Here is a 27,470-nt window from a genome sequence, read left to right as displayed (position 1 = left end):
AAAGTGTGACAGGTATTACAAAGGGCGACAATTTTATTACAAAGTGCGACAGAACACCGTTGTCTTGAGTGACAGCTGTTGTCGCTTCAGGTCTTCCACAGTGTGCTCATGCACCCACTCCAACAGAGAAGGGTGATTGATGAGATTGATTGATTTCAGTAGATTTCTGATCAACGCAGCTATCTCTTCTCTCAGATGAATTCCGTCAATGCTGAAGTTTTTCGAGCACAAAATTCTCCTGTGAAATTTCGCATCCATTCCGGACGGTCTACCAGAACCTTTGGTTTTCATTGTTTCGTTGTATTATATATATCATTTGCTTATCGATGAGGTCAAAGATCTTGGGCGGGACATTCATCATCTATGTCAGCAACTTGTGGATGTTTTTCCTTTAGTGTTTCTAATCATAACTGTCAAATTTTTGTTTTAAATATTTCATTCTATAAAAATGCTTAAAACTTGATTCGATCGCTTTAGAGTTACCCTCTTCATAGAACTTTAAATTCAGGATATAAAGAGGTGTGCAGGCTAGAAGATGTTTTTCAAGTAGCAGTTCCTGTCGAGTGGTATTGATGTCGTTGTTGTTATAATTTTAGGCAGTAGTTTGGCTATTTCTTTTTTGCAAAACATGAACTTTTCCGCCATTTTCTCTGTGGCTCGATCAGCGTTTTTTTTTCTGAACAAAAGTGAATCATCTTCCAGGATACCGGCAAGCATCAATGATAGCTGGCTGTAAAGAATTTAATTAAGCCAATCAGTAACAGAGAAATATTTTGTATGAATAATGATTCGTTTTAACCACGCAGCTTCCGTTTTCCATGGTTAAAGAAATTGATAGCACGTGTTAATGTCTAGTTTTATAGGCAACCATGTCAAGTTTATCTCATCAGTTTTAGATCCACTCCAAAAACAGGTGGACTGCCATCAAGGTACAGCGAGAAATAACTTTAAGGTAAGATTAACACAGAAGTTTCTTTTTTAGAAGAGTAAATGAAACGTTTTTTTTTATCGCCAAAAGTGTCCTTTAGGTTCGCTTTAGACTTTTTGTGCTGAAATGGGCTGCGACCTTTTAATCAGTTAAGAAAACTAAACAAATGTTTCGGTGAACTGGACTGTTTTTAAAAGCCAAAATCGACACTTAGGCCCTTTGGCAATATTCCTTTTCCACATCTCTCCCGAGACAACCTTATAGATCAATCCGCCTTAATTCAGACGAAATAATTATATTTAAACTCAAGATTTCTTCACTGTTAAACATAAAATTGGTAAACAAATCCCTTCCCTAAACTTTCCACGCAAAATTTTCTTGCACCTAACATAGACTTGTTTTCTTTCCAACGGCCTCTCCATGTGATCCCTGTTAACCAAATATATAATATGATGAAATATATGATTTTATTAAAATTGTATTATAATAATTGTTTTCTTTTTCCACATGTGCAATCCGGTCAATTGGACTATTTTTTTCATACGACGTATGAGTTGCAAAAATCTCCAAATTTTAAGGCCTCATATCTACATAAGGTTGATATGAAATTCTCGTGAACTTCACAGTTTTACTCCAAGATTTGGCATCATTAATCGATCTATGGCGTTGTTGTCTTATACAGCGTGTGAGATGACGGTCAACATTCATTCTTTTATTATTTTATATGAGGAGACAAAATACGTCCTGGTTACCTAGACAGTATTCTGAGGGTGACATTAAATAGCAGCGCTGTGGATCTATTTTTTCTTGATCTTCGAGTTATTGTACCACCCCAAAAGAGATGTTTCGTGTGGCTAGTAGACTGCTAGATCGAAAAAAAGAGAGAGAGATGGGTACCTGAGTGGCAATAATTTGGGCAGAAATTAGAAGTGGTATGTATCCACTCGAAGTAGTGCAACTCAGAAGAAACTTTCAGTGCCAAGATAATTATTTTATCAATTTCTGCTTTCTTACGAAAATAAGATGGTTTTTTTGCACAAGCGTCAGGATGGATAAAATTTGATTATTTGTCAGCATATAATTAACCCAATCCAGGCACTCTGTAGAAGCAAAATCATCGAGTTGTTTTAACATCTATCACGATCTACGGTTTTGACTCAAACCACCAATTTGTTCCCGAGTAGTTCTAATGGCGCCTGGCGTAGTAAACCAGTAGTGGGATTTGGATTTGCTTTTCGTGCTTTAGAGTATAATTAAATCAAGCTTTACTCTTTGCTCGAAGAAAGTGTACTTCAATTTGCTTTGCTCATACTGAGCAAATAAACAGACTCTTAGAATGCTGTGGTAGTAATTATTTTTCTTGAACAAGCTTTTATTAATTTTAAATGCCGTTTTCAATCTGCCACCTTTTTTAATGAATAACACAAATGTTTAATCGCCAAATTTATTTTTTAAAACAAGTTGTGGCGTTGCGGCAAGGTCCTAAAGTCAAGATAATTTTACCAAAATAAAAGGATCAATAAAATGGTATGAAGCAAAGACTGTCGTCAAATACGTTTAGGACTTACTTTTGGATGCCTACTACTGTGTATCTTTAGGTGAAAACTTATAGTAGCCGTGTTGACTCCTTTTTTCCCTGAGAAATGAGATATTAGTTTCTCGCATTTTGAATATCTCAACATGTACAATGCCAGTAAAAATGTGCATTTACATTTAAATGTCTCACCACGACAGTTTTACCACTATCTTAATAAAAAAAGAATTGAAGTGTTTTGGAGTCTTACACTGATCTGGCTTATTAGCAATCGATTGTATCAGACGGATTGTGAACTCAATCATACAGAACGAGCAAGAACACCCTTGACGAGATCAGCTGGTTATGAAGAATTGGCCGTGTGGAACTTCTAATATATTGTTTATTAATGAATATATTTGCATATTATGGCGTGTGCATATGACTGATTGCGCTCCGCGGTTTTCTTGCTTCCGTTCCGTTCTGGACTACTCAACGAACGTAGCAAATGAGAGTATCGCGTCTAAAACCATCCCTAGACGCAAGAATATTGTTCTATGTGGTACGATTGGTTCTGGTTGGGAAGAAGGGAGCTAAATGAATTGTATCCGCAATTCTGACATCTAGCACATTTCACTGGGCCATTTGCAATGCTCATATAGAGAGGGTTACCTCAGTCCCTGGAGAGTGCCTTTGTCGACTACTAAACACTCACTGATTGCCTCTCACCAGACCTTGTTAACATCACAAGGTCTTTTGTTTTGATGTTCAATGAAATATTTGACGTTCAATGAAATATGTGATAAACACGCACCTTTAATGAAAATATAAAAACCCGTAGCAAGAGCGACGCATGGATCACTAACGAAATAAGAAGAAAGATAAATTATAGGTACAAGCTCTTTAAGTCCGCCGTGCGCACCAATGACGTAACAGCCTGGGCCAAGTACTAATTAAAAAGATCCGATGAAATATCAGCTCAACTGAGACGTGCGAAAGCCAGCTTTTTCCGCGAAAAGATCGATTCTGCGAATTCCACTGCTGCGTACTGAAAAGTACTCTCCGAAGCAACGAATCCAAAGAGGAGACCCCAGATTGGCCCAATAAGACGGGAAGATAATACTCTCGCTGTACGTGAAGACGAGGAGGCAAATCTGATAAATACCTTCTTTGCTACAGTAGGAACTAGCCTTTCAAGAAACACCGTCTGTCCACCAGTAGAAACAGGAAATGATCCTACATTGACACAAACAATTTCAACCATCTCAATTTCGGAGGAGCCTATATCCAGAAAATTCAAGGCCCTAAAACCTAATAAGGCCGGGGGACCAGACAAATAACCCCCAAATCAATGCTGTCAGCTGAGCCCGCGGTCGTCCCATCACTCACCAAGCTATACTCGATAAGTGTCAACAATGGTACAGTTTTTAAACGAGGACTGAGAAATTCTTTTGGAGAGCCTGTTCTTCATTTTTTAATTATGTTAGTTCAACGAGTGTCGATATTGCTTTGAAAGTATAAGTCTAGTGAAAAAAGAAGCGTTGTTCTATTGATGGAAATTTTCCAAATTTCTCCTTGCGGCTTTGTTTCCGAGAGCGAGGATAGGTTTCGGGCTAGAAAATAAGGCAATTTTGAGACTCGACAGCCCACGAAAACTGATATTCTTACTTTTCTCGAAAATAAAAGGCTTTTTGAGAGAACAATTTACATCAGACTACTTATCTACCTAAAAGCTCAGTGCTGTGCAAAAGTAATGACAGCGAAATTAACAAATTGCGAACTTTCGTTTCTGACGGAAAAGCGGTGAAATATTGCTTTAACGAGGTCGAAATTTGGCAAGGAAGGTGATAAATCCGGCGAAACGAGATTTCGTGCCGGCAGGACAAAAATTTAAGTTTCGACGAAACAGAATTTCGTTTCGAAACGAAATTTGGTAAAAGCAAGGTGAAATTTCGTCTTTCCGAAAGACGAAATGTCGAAAAATTCCGACTACAGAATACACCTGTAATCATTACCTCATTGCTATACGGTACATGTAAGCGTGTGATTATTAATTTAGGTGATTTAGTAAAAAAAAAAAAAAAAAAAAACGATTGATGCACTTGTTGTAGAGAGAATTTGAGGCTGAACGGTGCTTTTGACTGACAGTTTTATTTCTTTTCCAACATATTAATTTTGTTGTAAACGTCTCGCATGCTAATATTTCTGCACATAGCTTAAAGTTCTCTTAGACTATTGAATGCTGATACATTTTTTACTATTGCTAAATGCAGAATAAATAAAGAACGAAAAATTATCGTATAACGTTTCTGGCTTTTTCGCCGCTTCTTTCTTTCAAGTGATAAAAAATCGCCAAACTTTAGTCTATTTGGTGTGGCGTTGTTAATAGTTACATGCCTGCTCCTTTAACCAGATTAAACTCGTACTACAAGGATTTCTGCTGTGCACTCAAACTTTTCCCCAAGCGATGACTCTTTTAACGAACACTTAGCAAGAAGTCCTTTGAATTCGTAAGACTAGCACCAAAGATCAGGAATTATTTACCTTTAAACATGAAAAGCTTGAAGAAATCTAGTATCTTGTTAGCATTGACGGAAACCATGTTGGAAATCAGACGGGATCTTATACTCCCCTAGGTGGGACATAACGTGACTAGAACACAGTGATAGGCTCCATGATAGTACAGGAAACGTAAGTTAGGGAGATGGGTCTATATTTCAAACTGGGAGTGATTTATCCCTTTTTGAAGATGACATGCATGTTTCTATGTTTCCAGTCTCTTGGGACGTCTTTGACCTGTAGTGATAGCCAGAAAAACTGTTACAACTGTTTTTTGTTTGTTTGTTTGTTTGTTTTTCTGATCTTGTTAACTTACACTAGCAGCAGATAACTAATTGCATCTATAGCCCTTGAAAAATGCCAAAAAAGAATGCGTTACCGTATAAAATTATTCTGGTACAAGGTTTTTGTCCACTGAAAAATAATATTACTCAATTTCCTTTTAGTGCCTAATTTAAAAGAGTAAACACCTGAATTTTAAATGACCAAATGGCACATTTTGCGTTCATTTTTTACCGTGTTCATTTCTTTCGTAAATTCATAATTTGCAGATTTTTTTGTTTCCTAATCATCCTTCATACAAAAATAATTTAGAATGAAGGATCAAAGATGGCAGATGCTTTCAGCTCCGTCTAGTATCACAAATGTCATCATGTCATTGCTGTGTTACAGACGCAAAACTGAAGCGACAAACTGAAACAGCGGCTGCAACAAGAGAATCCAGCGATATTCATACAAACACACTGTAGACATGAACTCTAAATTTAATGTTAACACAACATGCCCAACTGGCATAAAGTTTACAAGCCGGGGGGGGGGGGGGGGGGAAGGGGCCTCCAAGGAAATCTGTGGTACAGTCCGCCTGGCAGTATGACGTCACGTCTCGCGTCAGTGACTTTCAAAATGGCGAACAAAGTGTTCATCGAAGAGACGGATAAAAATTTCGATTTTATCACGGAAATACCGTTCCGATTTCTTGGAGTTGGAGATTTAAAACTAGATTTAAGTACTTCTTTGGAATGAAATCTCCAGTGGTGTAATTATTTTTTTAAGATTCCTCTCTATCCTCGAGCAAATTTTACGCCGGCAATCATACCGACCGGTCACACTTTTGAGGGCCAGTGCACAGCAAGATTGAGGAGTTTAGACACAGCAATTGTGCGTATTTTCAGCTCTTCAGAGCCAGTGACACTGCGTATCATTCCTCTCAAAGTTCGCTTAGCTGTAGCGTTGAAAGGGGAAGCTAAATGACAGGTATTTGTGAGAGACTGTGAGCATTGAATCTTGTTGCTTTACCGCATTTTAATACTGTATTGGGAATACACCTGTAATTCTGTAATTAAATCCCGAAAACTTGTAAACGGTTTCGTTTAATTATTTTTTGGGGGCAAACCTAGTGGAGATATTGATGATTAAGGCGATGTACAAAAGGCAAGTTTAACTTTCGCCAGTGGGTCACTTTTGGGTGTTAGGTGTAAATTAGTACAGTTTGTGGTGTACTGCGTGTGTTTGTCTTGATGTCAACTGCCATTGAAAAAAATTCAGCAGTTTCAGAGGAGGGACATGTCTTGACAGCTTATGTTTCTTATCTAGTCGTAGGCTTGGCCAGTATGCAGATCAAGATTTTTTGTATCCCTTTTCCAAAATAAACCTCCGGACTTAAGCTTAAAATATATATTGATCCAAGTGCATGACCAGCAGGGTCTGCAGTAGGAATAAAGAAAAAAAGGCCAAAAGAAAAAATAGTGTTCAAAAAAATAGACCAAACAGGAAAAAAAAAAAAAAGGTACAAAGAAACTAAAAGCAGCGTTTTTACGTTGGTGGGAGTCGAACCCGGTTTATCTGCACATGCAAGAAACTCCTTGACCACTGCACCACAGTGACACACATGATTTGAAAAATTAATTTTGTCATATCAAAACAACTTTTCTCTACCGTAGACGCTGTTTGAAGCTGGTGGAGCTGTATTTATCATGAATTCAAATATACATTTGAGGAAAACTAACTTAAGTGCGTCTTTCAAAGCTATTTCGCATTATTTCCTTTTCAACAGGCCGACTCGATGTAGATAATCGGACGAACTAGCTTTACTGAATTTGGTGGAGAATTAGGAGATCATCAGAGGCCCTCACTCGAAAGGAATGATATGAAGTTAGGCCCCTTTAATTAGTAAAAGAATAGATGAAATATAAACATGCATGATCTGTGAATGGAACCTCCTATTCTCGAGACTAGACCTTGCCTATTTTAGAGAAAAAAACGATTTAAGTCTTGATGACCTTGCCGGTCCCGTGAAATAGATGGCGATCCCGCAACACGGCGCGCAAAACAAATTAACAAAATTCTACAATCACGGACACAAAATATCAAAACGGTTTACACAAGCAGATTATAGCAACACCAAACATCACACACATTCGATGAAATAAGCGATATATAGCGATATTTGTTAGCTTCTTTGCTTTTCCTCGACCTCGCTCATCCAAATAACTGTCGTATTCCTTGCTAATTTACACAAGCGACCCGAGGCTCTTGCCCGTTACTATGTGACGTCATACTGGCAGGCGGAGTGGGTAAAGAAACTTAGGTGGAAAACAACAGAGTTACCTCCCCCCCCCCCCTGTTTACAAGCCAAAATAGTTAAAATGTTCAAAAGCTTAACTGCCTGGATAGTACTCCAAAATAAAGTCTTCATAAACCAGGAACAGTCAGTTTTAGCAAAAGAAGGTGTAAAAAGTCCATGCCACCACATTCTTCTTCACAGCAACACTAATAAAAAAGCAAACAAACAAACTCTGCCAAAACTTCATCATGTGCTTTTTTCGTAATGTCTATATATGGTCGTACAAAAGGTTACATAACAAACCGGTGGCGCGTGAAAAGGACTGTTCGTAGGAGTGCGAGCCTCGTAACAGCTGTTATTGTTCACTGCGAACGAGCAAATTACTCTCCTAAACAAATACGTTCACCATTCAAAGGACAAAATATCATGCAATAAAATTGTTTCTTTTAGCATATGTGACGGCCTTCTGGGTCGCCATATTAATGTCACGCGGAGTAAACTTGAGAAATTTGAAAGAGCTATTAATATTTTCAAAACGGAAAAAGCTTTCACTTTGAAAACTTGCAGAGAAATTTATTTTTAAGATACATTTTACTAGATGGAGATTAAAACTTAAAAGTCCTTGCGGTTTTGGAGATAGGATTTTTGTGACGTCACTTGAAAACCAAGAGTAAAGACTAATGGCAATGACCAAAGGGAATATGCTTTGTGGAAAAAAAATTATTAAAAGTAATTTTCTCGTCGGCGTCATATCACATTATTTTTAACAAGAAATACGTGTATGGTAGGACCTCCCGAGGCTCGGGGGAGGCCTTTGTAAAATCAAGGATGGAAAGGCGGCAGAGAAATGGAGTAAATAGTGTGACTGGGGAGGCCTAGGGCGGGTTTCAACACTGCCTCTAATATTGGAAGGCGGATTCCCAAATCGTCTACTACACATGCTTTGGTCAATATGACGCATAATTGGCTTGTTAACACCGACGGAAACGGTGCCACGGCAAGAGTCCTACTTGATTTCCGTAAGGCCTTTGACCTTATCGATCACAGTGTTCTTGTTCAAAAACTAACAACATATGATATTCCGAGTCAAGTCAAAGGTTGGATTGTTGACCTCTTGATGGACCGGAAACAAAGAGTTAAACTTGCTCAGGATTGTCACTCTCAATGGCGCTCTGTGCCTTCCGATGTCCCCCAGGGAACAAAACTAGGCCCCTGGTTATTTCTTTTCATGATTAATGACTTGGACACACCAGTTGACTTGTGGAAATACGTGGATGATACATCTTGTTCCGAAATAGTTACAAAGGGTAGTGAGAGCAAACTCCAAGAAGCTCAGGATGACCTTTCGAGACAAGCGAGTCTCGATGGGTTCCAACTGAATGAGGCCAAGTGCAAAGAACGTCGAATTGGATTCTCCAACAGCAACCACGATTTTGAACCCCTAGTCCTAGATGGCAAACCCCTTGAATTAGCTCCAGTGCCAAATTGCTAGGCGTGACCATTAGCCACGATTTAAAGTGGAACATGCACTCCTCTGAACTAATTAGAAAATGTTCCTCTCGTCTCTATTTTTTACGTCAACTCAAGAGATCCGGAGTGACACCAAGTGAACTGGTGCAATTCTATGTGGCATGTATCAGGCCCGTCCTGGAATACGCAAGCCCTGTATTCCATCGTTCTCTACCAAACTACATCAGTGAAGATTTGCATTGGAACGGATCCAAAGAAGGGCTTTCAGAATCATCTATCCTGATCTGTCATATAGTGTAGCACTAGAAACAGTTGGCCTACCGAAACTTCATGAGAGGAGAGAAAAGATTTCAATCGATCTGTTTGACGAGATCGTCTGTAACCCCACCCACAGTCTCCATAGCCTCCTCCCCCAAAGGAAGAGTTGTAAATATGCTCTGAGACGCAAAAGTGATTTCACTCTCCCCCTATGTAAAACCGAGCGTTTGAAGAAAAGTTTTATTTTTAGCCATGTCTATAAGATGTAGATAATTTTTCTTATTTTCTCTTTGTTATCATCAGTATTTGTAAATATCCCGTAATTCAGCCTATGGCTGCAATGGTGTTTATAATAAAGTATCTATCTATCGAAGTATCTATCTATCTATGTTCTTAATCTACTTTTGGTCGGAGTAAATTTGAACCCAGTGCTCTGGTTTTAAAAAGGATCTTCTGGGATTTCAAATGGGGTTGCTGTTGTTAAGGAAGGGTAGCCAATGTTACGTAGGTATCTTGTTCACCACAATTGACCGTCTGCATGTCTAGTTATAGTCAAAAGGATTTAAGTGTGATAGTGGATAACTGCACGCTATATGCAGTTGCATTTGCTTAATAAAACCTAACCCATGCGATCTCTAATATTAGCGTGGGCGGTCGGTGTTCCCTCTCTTCATCGGTTTCGTTTGCAGTGCAATTGTAGTATTTCGTCGATGCCTCTGTACATTTTTGTGGTTTCTGTAGCCTCCCCTCTGTCTCTCGTTGACGGAATTACCTTCGCTGGGCTAAGCGATTCTCCCGGGGGCGGGAGGGGGGCGGTTACTGCCATATATGGGTTATATAGGTATGTGCCGCTGTGAAGGGTACGATTTTCAAGCAGTTTACTCTAGGATAGGGTATATAAATCAGAGCGTTTGGGGGTATCAACTTTCAGGAAACTGATCAGTTGGTTGAAGATTTTATCTAGACTAGGGACTGTGCTATAAGGTGTTGTTTTGGCTAGACTGTGCTAGTAACCTCAGTAGTTTCTAGAAAACAGCTACTCTAGAATAGGAGGGATTTGGGGAGTTTACTCTAGTATAGGGTAGCAAAATTCAGCTGAACTAGCTCTAGTATAGGTCAAGGGTTCCAAGGTCCCAGCGGCACATCCCCACCCAGAAATTCCCAAAGTACCCCCCGGGGGGGGGGGGGCGATTCTCTCTCTGCTCCGCGGGTTTCTTGTTGTCGTCTTTTTGTCCGTTGCCAGCGTTGAATTTCAAGTCGGCGTTCTCAACCCAGAGACATTTGCTTAATCCAGCGTTGTCATCAGGCTTGCTTTTGTATGAGAAATTGCTCGTGATTCTCCGGTAGTAATTCAGTAAATATTCGCAGAATCAGCTCTTAATAAATAAAACATGATAGTGCGCCATGTTGCCTGGAAACACGAAATGCTCGGTGACATCATGTGCATGACGTCAGGGCGGACGCCACGAGATATATTCATAGTAAGAAATATGGGGCATGACCGATTTTGCAGCTGGCTAAAACCACGCTCGCTACACGCGCTTCGCGTGACGAGATTATAAACTCGCTCCAGGAGAAAAATTCTTCTAAAGAGCTATAAGGCAACAATTATTTACACTCTACAATTTTGGAAAAAAAAAACTCAGTCTGGGAAATTCTCCGGCTTTATTGAGAATGAAGGGACTGCCTTGCTAACTTCCACGACATAAAATTAGATACACTGTGCATACTAGTTTCTCATATTTTGCAAAAAAAAGTATCAGCACAATGTAACAAAGAGTATTTAAACAGATGGCTAAACTTTGACAGTTTTACCACGATCCTAATCAGTAAGAATGGAAGTGTCTTTAGTGTCTTATATCTTACAGTTTTAAATTATCAACTATAGATGCAACTGAAGAATTATGCGCACAGAGGAGGTCTGCATAACTTCCGAGATCTTCATTAAAGTGCTTCATCTCTTACAAAAGTCGAATTTAAATTAAAACTGTTTAATTTTTCTTTTAAAATATTTCAGTTAAATTCAAGATATAAAGAGGTGTTCAGTCTAGAACATGTTGCAGTATATAGTTTGGCTATTTCTTTTTCACAAAACGTGAAAGTTTACACTATTTTCTTTGGCTCGATCAGCTTTTTTTCTGAACAAAAGTGACTCGCCTTCCAGGATATCAGCAGGCATTTTCCATCTTTGGTTAATGATAGCTGGCTGTGAAGAATTTAAGCAAATCGGAAATGGAGAAATATTTTGTATCAAAACATGATTTGTTTTAACCATGCAGTCTCCGGTTTCCATAGTTGAAGAAATTGATAACTGACGTTAATGTCGAGTTTTATAGGAAAACATGTCAAGTATTTATCTCCTCAATTTTAGATCCACACCAAAAACAGTTGGACTGCCATCAAGTTACAGCGAGAAATAACTTTAAGGTAAGATTAACACAGAAGTTTCTTTTTTTAGATGAGCAAATGAAACGCTTTTTTATCGCCAAAAGTGTCCTTTAAGTTCCTTTTACACTTTTTGTGGTGAAATGGGCTGCGAATCTTTTAATTAAGAAAACGAAGCAGCTCTTCCAGTGAACTGGACTGTTTTCAAAAGCCCAAATCGACGCTTAAGCCCTTTGGCAATATTCCTATTTCACATCGCTCCCAAGACCACCTCATAGATCAATCCGCCTTGATTCTGGCGAAATATTATTTAAACGCAAGCGTTCTTCACTGTTAAACATAAAATAGGTAAACCAAGCCCTTAAAGTTTACACAAAATTGACTTGCTCCTAGCATAAACTTGTTTCCTTTCTAAAGGCCTCTCCATGTGGTCCCAGTTAACCGAACATAATATAACATAACATAAAGTTTATAGCGGAGCTCTACGCGTGGCGCTTCGCGCCGCGCGTGGGCGAAGCCCTATAGCAAAGGAACAGGGCAGATAAGAAATCTACCCAACCCAGAAAATTTGGTAATCACGTGACCGTACACCGAACGAACGAACGACCGTCCGTCCGCACCACAGGGAAACCAATGTTCAAGTTTATTTTTCCAATGATTCATATGAAATATGTTGTGTTTATGTCACTATGGCCCCGCACTATTAAGATTTTGATTTCAACCTGACCTTGGACGCGAAAATTCAGCCAGTTTTTTAAAAATACAGGCGGGGAAGACCTATTCTTACCATGGTCGCGCGTTGGTCACGCTCTAAGTCCAATTTTTATGCTCTGATTGGTCAAAATTTGACAGATGAGTTCATGCGGAAAATTTATGCAGCATCTTGAAAGTTGTTTATTTTGACAGCTTGCGCGGAAGCTTACAGAGTTTTGTGTCAACTTGTGATGTTTTTAACTGTCTTTTTCCACTGGATGTACAAAATGAAATACAGCTGCTATCAAGAGTCTTCTGTTATTCATGGCTGGTTTGTTTATTGGGTTTTTGGTTGAGAAATGCGTCGCTTGTCAAAATTCGGTAATCCGATTTCGGATGGCATCGTTTTCGTTTTTCACCTTGCTTAATGCGTAAGAGGGTTTAAAGGTCTCAAGCAACTGTGGCCTTCCTTGATAGCTTTCAGGAACTGAATCTCGATTGGTAAGCCTGAGTAATTATTGTATTTGGTGTTTGTTTTTATTATATCTACTTTCAAGAAGTCAAGCACAGTTTATGCGACAAGTTTATGCACGTTTGTTAGATTGAGTCAATGATCTGACCTAGTATCAGGTTTGATATAAGCTTACAGGACTTTAAAAGGCCTTCAGATATATTTTCTCACCGCAAATCGAAAGAAAACGTTCCGAAGAATATTTAGTTAAAAGTTAAAAAAAAATTAAAAATTAAATTAAAAATTAAAAAAAAAATTAATAATTTGGCTGTAGCAAGAAAACTTTGAGCGATTTTCTTGCTTCGAGGAGTTCATCTTTGAAAAAAGCAAACACCAGGAGGCCGGCTTAAGTAAAACATAATTAACTTAAGCTTAAGCTTTAAGATTTAAGACTCAGGATTTTTAGAGACACTTAAATACCTGTCTTCGTGAATGAAAATTGTTGTGTCTGTAAATGTTTCACCGAATTATATTTCTTTTATTAATATTGTTAGTAGTCTCTCTTGCAATTTTAATCAATTGTACGTGCCGTTTGTTTTCATCGTTCATGAACATCGCTTGCAGAAGTACTAATAAAATGTCGCGCGTATCAAACGCTTTATAAGATTACACATCGTTATAACTGAAACCATTAAATAACAAAAAATAAAAGTAGTAAATTCGTTATTATGTTGAAGCGTAACTCTATTAAAGTTTATTCAAACACTCGACCACACTGGCAGCTCGCACTAGGAATGAGAACCGGCTGGCCGTATGGGTGATTTTGGAAATTTTTTGAACGGTTTCGCTAAAAGCCCACGATTGATCGTCCTGAATGTGGACGGAGTGCAATTTGTCTTGAAAAATTGTGAAATACCGCATTCTGTCCTAGGTCTGTATGATAAATAGTACTGTTTCACCTCAGATGTGTTGTATAAAAAGTATAAGAGAAGTTTTGTATCTCCAAGCGGCCATGTAATGTTCTATTTATTGTACAGACACCAATGAAATACCAAACCACTTCACTTTAATAGTTTTTTATGTGAAAGGCGCGGTTTACTATGTAGCCATAGCAAAAGGTAATATTTTCACATGTGAAGATATCATGTTTTCACGCGAAAGCTCACCATTTCTTTGGTGTTTAAAAATAAAGTTAATTTATTTACAGAATCTCGAAAAGTGCATGAAGTGGTATTAGATAGAGCAACAAATTTCGAACTTAGGTAGTCAGGAGTAAGGCCATTAAGGGATTTAAAAACCATTAAGACTTTGTGGACATCACGCTCAGTATGTAGGTTTATACCACAGCTTCCCCAAACAACATTGCAATCGGCGAAATGCGGCTGAATCAAGGCTTTGTAAGTAACATTCAGTGACGCTGGGGGAACAAATTGCCTGACCCGTTTGATAGCTGCGATACCAGAGGCAATATTTTTAGCCAACTTGTCAGTATGACTGCCCTAGGTAAGTTTTGTATCAATGAGTACACCTAGAGATTTTTTGCGTTGATACCTGGTTTACGGGAATACCATTGATGCTCAGAACTGGAGAGGTAGTTAGGGCGTTTAGCTTTCGTCTCAAGCCGATTAATATAATCATATTAAGTCATATTGATTGTGAGTTTGCTAGCCATCAGCCATTTGCTGATATTCAGCAAGTCTTCATTCAAACAGGACTGACTGACATTCACATCTTTATCAGCGTAGGTAAGATGCATATCATTGGCATATATTCTAGGATAAGAGTTACCTATTAGCTATTTGGTAAGTCGTTTGTATGTATAGCAAAAACAATAAAGGACCCAATATAGTCCCTTGAGGGATACTACATTGGAAAAAGCAGGTTTTGGAAAGTGAACAACTAATAGAACACATTTGAGTTCGGTTTTTTTAAGTATGATTTAAACCAATTGTAAGCATTTTCTCGAATTCCGTAGGCGCTGAATTTAGACAGTAATATTGTGTGGTCTACTGTATCAAAGGCCTTTTTTAAATCTATAGAAATACTACAGTATTAACGTTTCCACGATCAATATCAATAGCGCAGCTATCGGGCGCCTCTAGTAGAGCAGTGACCGTAGAATGGATAGTGAAATCCGGACTGACTTTTTAAAGTAATTTTATGTCCCGATAGGTACGCGTATACTTGATCTTACGTTATTCTTTCAAATACCTTGGCCACCACAGAGATAACAGAAATGGGTTGGTAATTGTTCATATCACTCGAACTTCAATTCCCTGCTTGAATAAAGAAGTAACTTTAGCACATTTCCAGTAATCTGGGAATGCGCCTGTCGTCAAAGAACAATGAAAGATCTTGCAACTAGAAATGCAAATAAATCAGCACATTCACGTATTAGTCTTGCAGATATTTTATCGAGACCGATTGCTTTTGATTTGACAAGTTTAATTCTATTCAATTGTGAAAATACTTGACTGCTATTTTCCGGAGTAAAACAGAATCTTTGGTCAGTGATGTTAAGATATTTAAGACAACTTTTGTCGCCGTCAGCTGCCGAGGGTATCTCATTAGTAAGTTTCGGGCCAATTGTGGAAAAATGTTCATTAAAGGCATTTGCCAAACCTGTAGTTTTGTTTATAGAAACACTGTTTACAATTAGTTGTTTAGTAGAGGGGGTGTTACTCTTTCGAGATGTAATTTTTTTTTTGTAATATTTCTTTATTGACAAAAAAAAGTAATTACAAATACTTGTTCTTTTAACTATGAAAAATAATATATATAGATATATATAGAAAGAAAAAACTAAATTTGTAAAGGAAAAAAAAATAAATTAAAAGGAAAAAGACACAAACCTAATAAGTGAAACAGTACAGCAGTAAAGTGTAGCTTGAACAAATAAGTATTATGGAAATGACACTAGCATTCATATATCTAAAGAAGTTTGTCCCATGTTTTTTTGAATTGCGATAAGCGGTTAGATTTAAAAGCTATGGTGCGAAGAATATCAATTTTGTTGTTGAGACGCAGCAGAAAACTGTCAAAGTCCAGGACGCCGTTGCGTACACTTGTAGCAAAAACATTATATTTGGCGACAATCAAACAGTAATTAAGCACTTCCCAGTGATTTGACTCTTTGTGCCAACCATATAAAATAGAGCTTTGAAATAAAGTCTGTTTTTGATAAAAATTTTCGTGCCACCAGTTAGAAAAACAAGTCCAAAACGAAGAGGATACACTACAGGTAATTAACATATGTTTTAGAGATTGACTTTCAAGGTTGCATAAAAGACAAACAGCGGTATCAGTTATGCGCGCGCGGAAGAGGCTAGATTGGGTAGGTAAAATATTGTTAATAATTTTGACTTGGAACATAATCAGTTTTGGTTCCTTCAAGATATTGAACGGGAGCATATAGATGTAAGGAATTTCCTCTTTGGTGAACCCATGATCTAGAATTCTGCCTTCAGCAGTGGGTGCTGAGAAGCTTTTGTCAAGTATGGAAGAATAGGCTTCTTTTGTGGAAAAAAGCTTCAAGGATGTTTCGAACTTTTCAGATTCATCATGCACGCCTGCTTTGTCTCGTAGTGCACTTTTCCATTCAGTTGGTATGGCTCTTAAAAGGCCGAGATGTAGGTCGAGATGTAAGTTCGTTTATAGTTTGCCAGGTGTGTCGCGAGTCATTTTTGTTTTCAGTAAATTATTGTTTGTAATTAAGATTCCTTTGCGATCTTGATCTTACTGTTAACTTTGTTGCGAAGTCGTTTAAATTCACCCCAATCCTGTGGGTTCTTTGAACGTATTGCTTTCAACTTCATGATGTCTCGTTCATGCATACGTTTTTTCAACTCTGATGTAATCCATGGGGATCTTTTTGAACTGACCCGCTTTGTTCGTAAGGAGCATGAGTGTCAACAACATTTAAGAACGTAATTTTCCACTCACGCTATATGTCATTTGGGTATTGAAAATTGTCTAAGACGTCTCAGTTTTGAGAAGCAATGTCGCAGTGAAACGTCTATAGTTAATAGCATTGTGTCGTTTGGAAACAGCTACAATCGACAGCTTTCGATAAGCAAAAATGAGACTGTGGTCGCCTCATGATGCTGTCATGATAAACTCCAGAGCAGACTACTTTATTGGGATAGTTAGTATATATTAGATCTATTAGAGTAGATGTTGTGTCAGTGACGAGCGTAGGCTCGTTTATAAGCTGGTAAAGGCCATATATATAGGTTAGTGATGTCCGACACCAAGCAAGAATCAGTGTCCGACATTGAAGCCATGTTGCAATTCATATCCCCCATTAAAAAGAATTCGACATTTTCGGAATCAGGACGTCCAATAAGACTTTCTAGAGATGAGAATACTTCATTGGGAGAATTTGGTGGTCTGTACCACGTGACAATAAAAAACGGTTTTGAATTCGGTTTTCTGATTTCAAGAAACAAATTTTTTAGATTGTTTATATTTAGAGCTGTGCGTACAGAATAGTTAATGACAGTTTTGATCTAGAAGCAAACACCCCTACCATTTCAATTTCTGTCGCGTCTTACTTGATCTCGTATCCGGGTATTTAGATTTCAGAATTCAGTATACCTTCATCGAGTCTCGTTTCATTGCTTGACATAACAGCTAAAGGATAATTGGCAAACAGATTTCTAAGTTCATCGATATGCTTAGTCAAGCTAGTTATGTTAAGAGAAGCCATTTTAAAACCACGTTTAGTAGGCAAAAAATTGTTATTAAGATCTAGTGGGGTATCTTTTATATTAGTAACTTCAATTATCATGTGAAATGGTTCTCTCGGAAGACACGACAATTAATTAGGAATTCAAATATTTTTAACATAACTTACAAAATCAGAAATCGGACAAATTTAATTGAAGACCACTAGAACTTAGGTGTTCACCAGTAATATTAGGATGAGAGATAATTTTCCAGTCATTTCGATTGGCAAACTTTGTCAACTTCTTAGAATGTTATTAACCTGTTTAGCCTTTGAGTTCAAAGAGGGGTCATCAGTTCTTGGTAATAATTTCGAGATTGTTACCTTCGTGTTGGAAGATTCGGCTTAAATGAAATTTTCTAGATCAACAATTCGTTTAATTCCCCACATCTCAATAAAATTGCAAGAAATTCTCGCGAGCTTCACAGTTTTACTAATTTCGGGATCATTAATCGATCTGTGGCGTTGTTACTTTGTACAGCGTGAGATGGCGTTCAGTATATGCATTTTTTATTATTTTATAGAAGAGAAGACAAAATACGTCCTGGTTACCTGGAGAGCATTCTGAAATTAATTCTGTGGTCACTTTTGTCTTTTAGTCCCAGGATATAATCTCAATTTCCGCTTCTTACGAATATCATCAATCTTTTTCTTTGTTGTTGTTGTTTTTGTTTGCACGGGCGTCCGGATGGATAAAATGTCAGCCGAAAGTTTGATTATTTGTCAGCTTATGATTAATCCAATACAGGAACGCCTTGTGGGCCAAGCAAAGTCATCGAATTGTTTTTACGTCTATGGTTTTGAATCAAACAAGCAATTTATTATTTGGGCGTGGCCCAAAAAGAGTAATGGAAACGGCTTGTTTTGACGCAAATGTGTAATGGGCACGCAATACGTGCTAACGTAAACAAGGCAAGTAAACAAGGGAAGCGATTGTCTGCCATGCGAACGTCTTGCACAAGGTAAGAGGCATGTGGGAAAGAAAGCTCTGCTAACACACGACACTTTATCGCACTTCTACGATCTCAAAAGTTAATCTGAATCTTTAGTATTTTTGCCTCATCGAAATTTGGAAGTCTGAAGTCCAGGGATGAAATCTATCAAAATATCTGGAATATTAACGTCGGGTTTTTGTCACAATAAGATCACAAGCAACGAACCTTGAAACACAGAAACTCACAAAACAGATCAAAATCCACCAATCATAAATCACAAACAATGACCTTCTGAGCCCGTTGAAGAAAACTTTTTCGCTTCCTAAGAGGTCCGCTAAGATGATTGGCGTCTGACATTTTTTTGGCGAGAGGATCGAAATGCACCAATCACAGAAAGACAGTTTTAAATGCATGTTTCCTAAAAGGTCATCTGAATTTGATGTTTTTATGTCCATTTTCTTTTCCTTATTTTGTGATTGGTCGATTTTGTTAGGTCGAGTGGATAATCCAATGAGGGACGATTTGGATATCGGTTGATCCGAAATTTTTCGAAGCAGCGGTAGGAAGCAGTTTGGATAACATTTGGCCGCGGCGTTTCGAGGAAAGTGTTAATATATTGTTCAGTTATGTTCTCACGGGTTAAACGTACAAATGCATACACTGTTCGCGGTAGGCCCACACTAAAAAATAACGCTGAGTGTTTTCGGAATGGGCTGGTCCTCGAACTCAAAGAAAAACAAAGAAAATTATCAAGACATTCAATGACATCAAAGACTCATAGACCCCATAGACGCAATGACAAATCGGAATATCAGGAGTGTACGTGTAAAATGGATAAGAGTTTGAACAGAGGAATGTTTAACAAGTTTGAGAGTCGCAAGATTTGTGTAGCTGGTTATCAGTGATGCTGATTTTTGCATTGCGGAACACAACGAGTTGCCTGTGATAAAAATCCGTTCCCATGAAGGAAGAGACGATTGTCAACAATTGAAGCCAAAAGGGACCGAGGCTTCTTTTGGAACTACTGTGATAACTGCGACACTTCTTTTTATTATTTCAATTTTGTTTTTTAGTAGGGTGACTGTTAATGTACTTGTTTTTGGATTGCGTGTTGTGTTTTTTCATCTAATTGTGTATATTGTGACGCGGTACATGTATGATGCTGTGCGTCGGGATTTTGCATTATCAGCAAGTTTTGTGTTAGAATGTTTTGATGGCAGCGAGGTGACGACACCGCAAGAGAAGGTAAAATTGTGTCGTGGAGGAAATAAAAGAAGTTGAATTGAGATTTCGTCGTGGGAAATTTATTTATAACAGAACTTATAATTCCATTAGTTTAAATCGGGTTAGTCATTTCTCTCAACTCAGTCATGCACGTAGTAGTCTACCGCTTAACAAATTAAAATCTTTGTTACAGAAAACACGGAAAGTGACACTTTTTGTATGGAAGAGTATTCGGAAAAATACACCATTGTCGTCTGAAATTCATTGTTACGTTAAAAATAGGTTTACTCTTAAACAGGTACAGAAGTAACTGTAACAGTGTGAGGTTTTTACTTAAAGGGCAACTCCAAAACTAGTTCGTTAACAAGGGAAGGTGTATCTGTCGTCTAAGCATCAAAGCACAGGTGATTTAGGGGGAATGAGATATCCAAATACTAAAAGGCTTTTAAGTAAGAATTTGCCTCTCTGTACATGCAATTATCCATTTATAGTGCTTACAACTGTTTGAATCAGCGGCTAATTTTGGCCAATTTAAGCTTCGTGCTGATATCGAGAAGAATCCAGGACCTTCAGTTTATGTAGATGCTACAAAAACAATTCATGCTACATAATGTCAAAGAAACGTTACAGTATTGCTGGACAACAATTTGTCGCAATGAGTCTTTGCGCTTCGATTTACAGTAAGATAACAAAGATTACTTCAGTTGATGATATGACTCAAATAATGATTGTTGGTATTCAATTATATTCTAGTCTGTCACTGCTTGCAAGACAATCTATGTTAATGTTAACAGAATTGCCAGGAATGGTTACTGTGTTTGAGCAATTTTTCCACCTTGAATACAGTGACAGTTATACTTGTAACATCCATGGTAATAACAGAATTGAGGGGTATCACTATTGCATATGCCACTCACATGGTACAGCATTTGAAACACTCTTCGCACTGAACTATATCTCATTCATTTTAACGGTGGCAATTATTGGTGTTGGTATCTACATGCTAGAGATATGTATCATAACAGTCATAGTGAAGGGATATGTGTATTCTTGGAAATACCATCCATGCATAAATTAGTACAATATTTTCAGACTCTACATGGGAATGAGGATATATATGAACTTAAAGGTGTACATATTGCCACCTTTGAACCTCATCTTTTCTCAAGCAATTATGTTGAACATTGTAGTATATGAAATGTAAATAGTTACCAATTTTCCTGTAAACAGTGCTGCCCTATAGCAGTTTATGCAACGTGTTACTCTTTTATTAATCCTTGTGGATACTTGACTTAAGGAACTTTATTTACCTTTGTTAGTAACCGGAATACACTGTACAATGTGATGGGTGTGAAAACACATCTGTCAGTCAATCTTCCTCAAAGTGTCAGTATCACTTGAGTTGAGATAAACCTTACTCTCCGGGCTGTAAGCACTTATGTCCTATGTTGCAATTTGGCTCCAAGCATGTCTGCATTGAGGAAGATGTGCATATTGTCATGAAATGACTCGCGGGTTTTTTTTGTGGATTGGAACATACTGTATAAGCTGTGTGGTTCAGCAAACAAGTGGAGTAAAGGACTTATCTTCCCTGGTAAGATATGATGACAGGCGGTTTAACTGCAATAAGGCATGTTCAAAGAATCATACCCTTAGTACGACACGCCCAAATATCGTAAAATTCCGAAAATAAGCCCCGGGGCTTATATTTTTCAAAGGCCCTTTTAATTTTGAGCAGCTTATTTTTGGAGGGGCTTATATTCGGAGGCGCCTATCTAAGGAGGGAAATTTGCGTTTCAAAATCGTTAGGGCTAGCCTTACACTTGGAAGTAAATTTATCGTTTTTGCTTTGTTTTACTTTGTATTTGGGGGCAATTTTCCAAGTACAAGCCCCCGGGGGGGCTTATATTTGGAGGGGCGATTTAACGGAGGGTTTTTTGCGTTACCGGTTTGGGGGGCTTATATTTTGAGGGGCTTATACGTGGAGGGGCTTATTTTCGGAATTTTACGGTATACGCTCCCACAGCGTCTTGTTGTCTAGTAGTCGCAAAATTGCGCCTGGCATAGTGAACCAGTAATTGGGCCAGTAAATTCGTTTTTTTTTTTTAGAGTGTAATTGGATCAAGCTTTACTCTATTTTTGTTGAAACAAGCTTAGCTTTTTAAAAGCGGTTTTCAATCTGCCTCCTTTATCAAAATAAATAACAGACTGATGTTAAATCGTAAAACTTTTATGGCGTTGCGGCAAGGTCATAAAGGTAATTGTATCAGCATAAAGGCCGGATTTATTTAATAAAACGTTATAAAGCAACGACTAAGAATCGTTTTACATTTAGGGATTTGTTTAGGATGTCTATTACTGACATCTTTGGGTGTAAATTTATTTACACATAGCCCTCACAGTTTTAAGGACTAATCTTGACTCCTTTTTAAAATTTTTGCTTGGTATAGTAGGCCTTTCATTTCAAAATCTGTCAGTAGCCATCTAGCTCTAAACATATAGAACAGCTTTTCGACTTAAAGTGTTACTAGACTATATAATTTTCATTTATATGTAGATGTGGGTGAAGATTTGCTTGCATGAACAAAAGGCTTTAAGGGATTTACTGATTGCTTCTTCTTCTTCTTCTTCTTCTTCTTCTTCTTCTTCTTCTTCTTCTTCTTCTTCTTCTTCTTCTTCTTCTTCTTCTTCTTCTTCTTCTTCTTCTTCTTCTTCTTTTTTTTCATGTCGCGTAACATGTGATTAAAAAAAGCCTTTGAGTTCAAATTTTAAAAGGAAGCACTTCAGAAGAGTGCAATAGCCAGAAATGATAGTAATAATAAAAATTGCCCGTGGTTTACTGATATGTGACTACAAAGAATTGGGAGGAGGCACTCTAGTAGCTTGCCCGTATATTATGGAAAGCAGTTAAAGCTGAAATATACAGCCATTATGCCAGAAAAGATCTCCATTTGCTTGAACAGGGGCCGCATGGAATCGCTGGGTTTTGATGACGTTTCTATTGTTCACGCCTGCAAGTAAGAGATGGTTAGGATGACGTGAGACAGAAAATCCCGAAGAGACCGCTTAGGTAGATTTTATATTATGACATTTATTGTACAGTTATACTTCGTGCATGAAAACGATGGACGATTACAGAAATTCGCCGACAATTAAGTTCCGGAGTGACTTATTCCCTGCTCAAAGATATCCTTCTATAAAGTTTAAAAAAAGACTAGAACGCGCGAGCGTGAATTCATCAAACATGTGAATTTCTAAGGCTTACTTTCCGGCAAATAAAATGAACTGCATGTAAAAAGTAAAAGAGAAATAGCAAAAAATTCCAACTTCTAATTAAATCTTTTCTTGCGGTTTAGAATAAACTCTTCTCGAAATTGAGAATGTTTTGATTAAAGCTGTGTAAATCGAATTGAATCAGTGCACGGAACCTTGCGTTTTTCCTGTTTTTATCTTACCTGTTGTACGGAATATATATGTGTGAAAATCTTCATTTTCAAAGAGCTCAGTACACAACGGCCAAGAATACTTAATTGACCGACAATATACAGAGTGGGTGCAGCTGTTAGTATATTATTTATATTCTTTCAGGAAGTTATAGGTTATTTCAAGAGCCATTGTGGCTCTGTGGTTATTGATAATTTATTTTTCTTCACACACACGAACTTTGGTTGTGCTCAAGCCTTCTGATAACAAAGTTTTATTACCTTTTTTAATACATTAGGCCCAATAAAAAGCAACAACAATAACTACACTGTCTACCAATTCAACGTTCTGTTAAGTTTAAGGCTAGTAGTCACCCTAAGGAAAATTTTGCTTAGGGCCAGAAAAACCAATTATTATTATCTTTCCTGGGCTATTAAGACATTTTCAGAGTGATTTTAAAAAAACTTATCACGAGAAATATTGAATGAACGGATGATGGTCAGTAGAGATGGATACCCAAAGGGTAGCGGAAAAAAATATGTCACAACCAGTTCTTTGATCTAAAGTGAGAAGGGTCCATTAAAGATAAAACGTCCTTTTTATCCGGCAACCAAAATTGGTATATATTTTTGACATCAAAATGGCAAAATATGACGTCACAACTGCTGTGGAGTGTAGAAGAGTGCAATAGCCAGAAATAATAATAATAATAATACAAAAAATTACCCGTGGTATACTGATATGTGACTACAAAGAATTAGGAGGAGGCACTCTAGTAGTTCGCTCGTATACTAAGGAAAGTAGTTAAAGCTGAAATATATAGTCATTGTGCCAGAAAAGATCTCGATTTGCTTGAACATGGGCCGCATGGAATGGCTGGGTTTTGATGACGTTTCTATTGTTCACGCCTGCAAGTAAGAGATGGTTAGGATGACGTGAGACAGAAAATCCCGAAGGGACCGCTTAGGTAGATTTTATATTATGACATTTATTGTACAGTTATACTTCTTGCATGAAATCTTGCGTTTTTCCTGTTTTTATCTTACCTGTTGTATGGAATATGTGTGAAAATCTTCATTTTCAAAGAGCTCAGTACACAACGGGCAAGAATACTATTGACCGACAATGTACAGAGCGGGCGCAGCTGTTTGTATATTATTTATATTCTTTCAGGAAGTTATAGGTTATTGCAAGAGCCATTGTGGCTCTGTGGTTATTGATAATTTATTTTTCTTCACACACACGAACTTTTGTTGTGCTCAAGCCTTCTGATAAAGTTTCATTATTTTTTTTCATACATTAGACCCGATAAAAAAACAACAACAACAGCAACAGCAATAATTACACTGTCTACCACTTCAACATTCTGTTAAGGTGACTCGACCCAGTTTTTTTGGGGGGGTACCATCCTACTTTGAAGCTCTCTGGTATCCCCACCTTTACTTTTATCGTAAGTCTAACACATAGAATGGATAACATATAGATCAATCTACAATATAACATAAAATTTTTGGCGATCGGAGTAAATGTCACGTGGTTATAATGCCACGCCCCTTTGAGGTCTGAGTCGAAAATCTGCTGTTGCCGGCATTTTTTCGTGAAAATCTCTCGGCTACACATAGTGCGCATTAGTGCCTTGCGCTGAACAGAGTTTCACCAAAATCGCAAAGACCCAATTCGAGAAATTCAGCGGTTTCCAAATTTAGGTCATAATTTATGCGAAAATGATAAGCAAACTTTACACGGATTATATCTAATAAACTATGAGATTCATCTCTTTATTTTGGGCATCGTTATAACAGATGGGTCCTTGCAAGTCGGCAAAACGCTTTAGGGCCTTGTAAATGCGCGCGATTTCGAGCAAAGCAAACATATAGAAATTATAGTTTTTGCTATTTGTTGACGTTTGTCAGCGTTTAAGAGTCCTTCTCACGAAAAAAGCATTTTCTTAAAAATTCGTAGTTTTTTTTCCTTCAAATTTTTTCAGGGCCACAATTGATTAACTAACTACCCGAACTCTGAATTTCATGGTCATTGAAAAACTGTGACATTATCTTCTTTAAGCCCAAACTTGAGTAAACATTGAAGATTTTTAGCGTTTTGGCTGAGTTTGTGCTTTGGGAGTTGTCTATTGTTTCTAGTCTGTCATTATACAGCATTCTTGTTCAGCACGCGTGCAATGACCACGCTTGGCTGATTTCCGAATGCTCACCGAGATATTCCCGTCACGAGTTGGTTTAATTATTGGCTTGCATTAAACCTATGAAAAAATGACATTTTTTTAATAGTAAGTAGATTTAGTGTGTAGCACTTCTTGGTTTTTTTGCAAAGGCACAAGAAGCACGAGAATTGATTAAAAATTGTGACTTAAACCTCTATGTATCACGCGATGGCCTGTCTCACTGTACCAAAATTATTATATCTCGGTGAGCATTCGGAAGTCAGCCAAGCGAGGTCATTGCACGCGCGCTGAACAAGAATGCTGTATAATGACAGACTAGAAACAATAGACAACTCCCAAAGCACAAACTCAGCCAAAACGCTAAAAATCTTCAATGTTTACTCAAGTTTGGGCTTAAAGAAGATAATGTCACAGTTTTTCAATGACCATGAAATTCAGAGTTCGGGTAGTTAGTTAATCAATTGTGGCCCTGAAAAAATTTGAAGGAAAAAAAACTACAAATTTTTAAGAAAACGCTTTTTTCGTGAGAAGGACTCTTAAACGCTGACAAACGTCAACAAATAGCAAAAACTATAATTTCTATATGTTTGCTTTACTCGAAATCGCGCGCATTTACAAGGCCCTAAAGCGTTTTGCCGACTTGCAAGGACCCATCTGTTATAACGATGCCCAAAATAAAGAGATGAATCTCATAGTTTATTAGATATAATCCGTGTAAAGTTTGCTTATCATTTTCGCATAAATTATGACCTAAATTTGGAAACCGCTGAATTTCTCGAATTGGGTCTTTGCGATTTTGGTGAAACTCTGTTCAGCGCAAGGCACTAATGCGCACTATATGTAGCCGAGAGATTTTCACGAAAAAATGCCGGCAACAGCAGATTTTCGACTCAGACCTCAAAGGGGCATGGCATTATAACCACGTGACATTTACTCCGATCGCCAAAAATTTTATGTTATATTGTAGATTGATCTATATGTTATCCATTCTATGTGTTAGACTTACGATAAAAGTAAAGGTGGGGATACCAGAGAGCTTCAAAGTAGGATGGTACCCCCCCAAAAAAAACTGGGTCGAGTCACCTTAAGTCTGTCAAGCGCGGTCATTGCACGCGCGCTGAACAAGAATGCTGTATAATGACAGACTAGAAACAATAGACAACTCCCAAAGCACAAACTCAGCCAAAACGCTAAAAATCTTCAATGTTTACTCAAGTTTTGGCTTAAAGAAGATAATGTCACAGTTTTTCAATGACCATGAAATTCAGAGTTCGGGTAGTTAGTTAATCAATTGTGGCCCTGAAAAAATTTGAAGGAAAAAAAACTACAAATTTTTAAGAAAACGCTTTTTTCGTGAGAAGGACTCTTAAACGCTGACAAACCTCAACAAATAGCAAAAACTATAATTTCTATATGTTTGCTTTACTCGAAATCGCGCGCATTTACAAGGCCCTAAAGCGTTTTGCCGACTTGCAAGGACCCATCTGTTATAACGATGCCCAAAATAAAGAGATGAATCTCATAGTTTATTAGATATAATCCGTGTAAAGTTTGCTTATCATTTTCGCATAAATTATGACCTAAATTTGGAAACCGCTGAATTTCTCGAATTGGGTCTTTGCGATTTTGGTGAAACTCTGTTCAGCGCAAGGCACTAATGCGCACTATATGTAGCCGAGAGATTTTCACGAAAAAATGCCGGCAACAGCAGATTTTCGACTCAGACCTCAAAGGGGCATGGCATTATAACCACGTGACATTTACTCCGATCGCCAAAAATTTTATGTTATATTGTAGATTGATCTATATGTTATCCATTCTATGTGTTAGACTTACGATAAAAGTAAAGGTGGGGATACCAGAGAGCTTCAAAGTAGGATGGTACCCCCCCAAAAAAACTGGGTCGAGTCACCTTAAGTCTTAGGCTACTACCCACGGTAAGGAAAATTTGGCTTAGGGCCAGAAAATCAATTATTATTATCTTTCCTGGTCTATTAAGACATTTTCACGAGAAATATTGAATGAAAGGATGATAGTCAGTAGAGATGTATACCCAAAGGGTAGCAGAAAAAAATATGCCACAACCAGTTCTTTGATCTAAAGTGAGAAGGGTCCATTAAAGATAAAACGTCCTTTTATCTGACGTCGACTATCAGTCAC

General features: G+C 37.8%; 1 long non-coding RNA gene across 4 annotated transcripts in view; it reads left to right on the top strand.

The window, feature by feature from the left end:
* The window catches only part of LOC140940985 (uncharacterized), a 223,164-nt gene that overhangs the window by 162,202 nt on the left and 33,492 nt on the right, over window positions 1–27,470 (top strand). For 3 of the 4 annotated variants that reach the window (XR_012166401.1, XR_012166400.1, XR_012166398.1), the window contains exon 2: window positions 11,663–11,718. This is a non-coding gene — a long non-coding RNA (uncharacterized lncRNA). Of the gene's footprint in view, window positions 1–861; window positions 953–11,662; window positions 11,719–27,470 lie in introns of those variants that run through there. The other variant, XR_012166399.1, reaches the window with a different exon arrangement.

This window comes from Porites lutea, chromosome 6, assembly GCF_958299795.1.
Source record: "Porites lutea chromosome 6, jaPorLute2.1, whole genome shotgun sequence".
NCBI classification, from domain to species: Eukaryota; Metazoa; Cnidaria; class Anthozoa; order Scleractinia; family Poritidae; genus Porites; species Porites lutea.
This window is presented reverse-complemented; position numbering and strand designations above follow the sequence as displayed.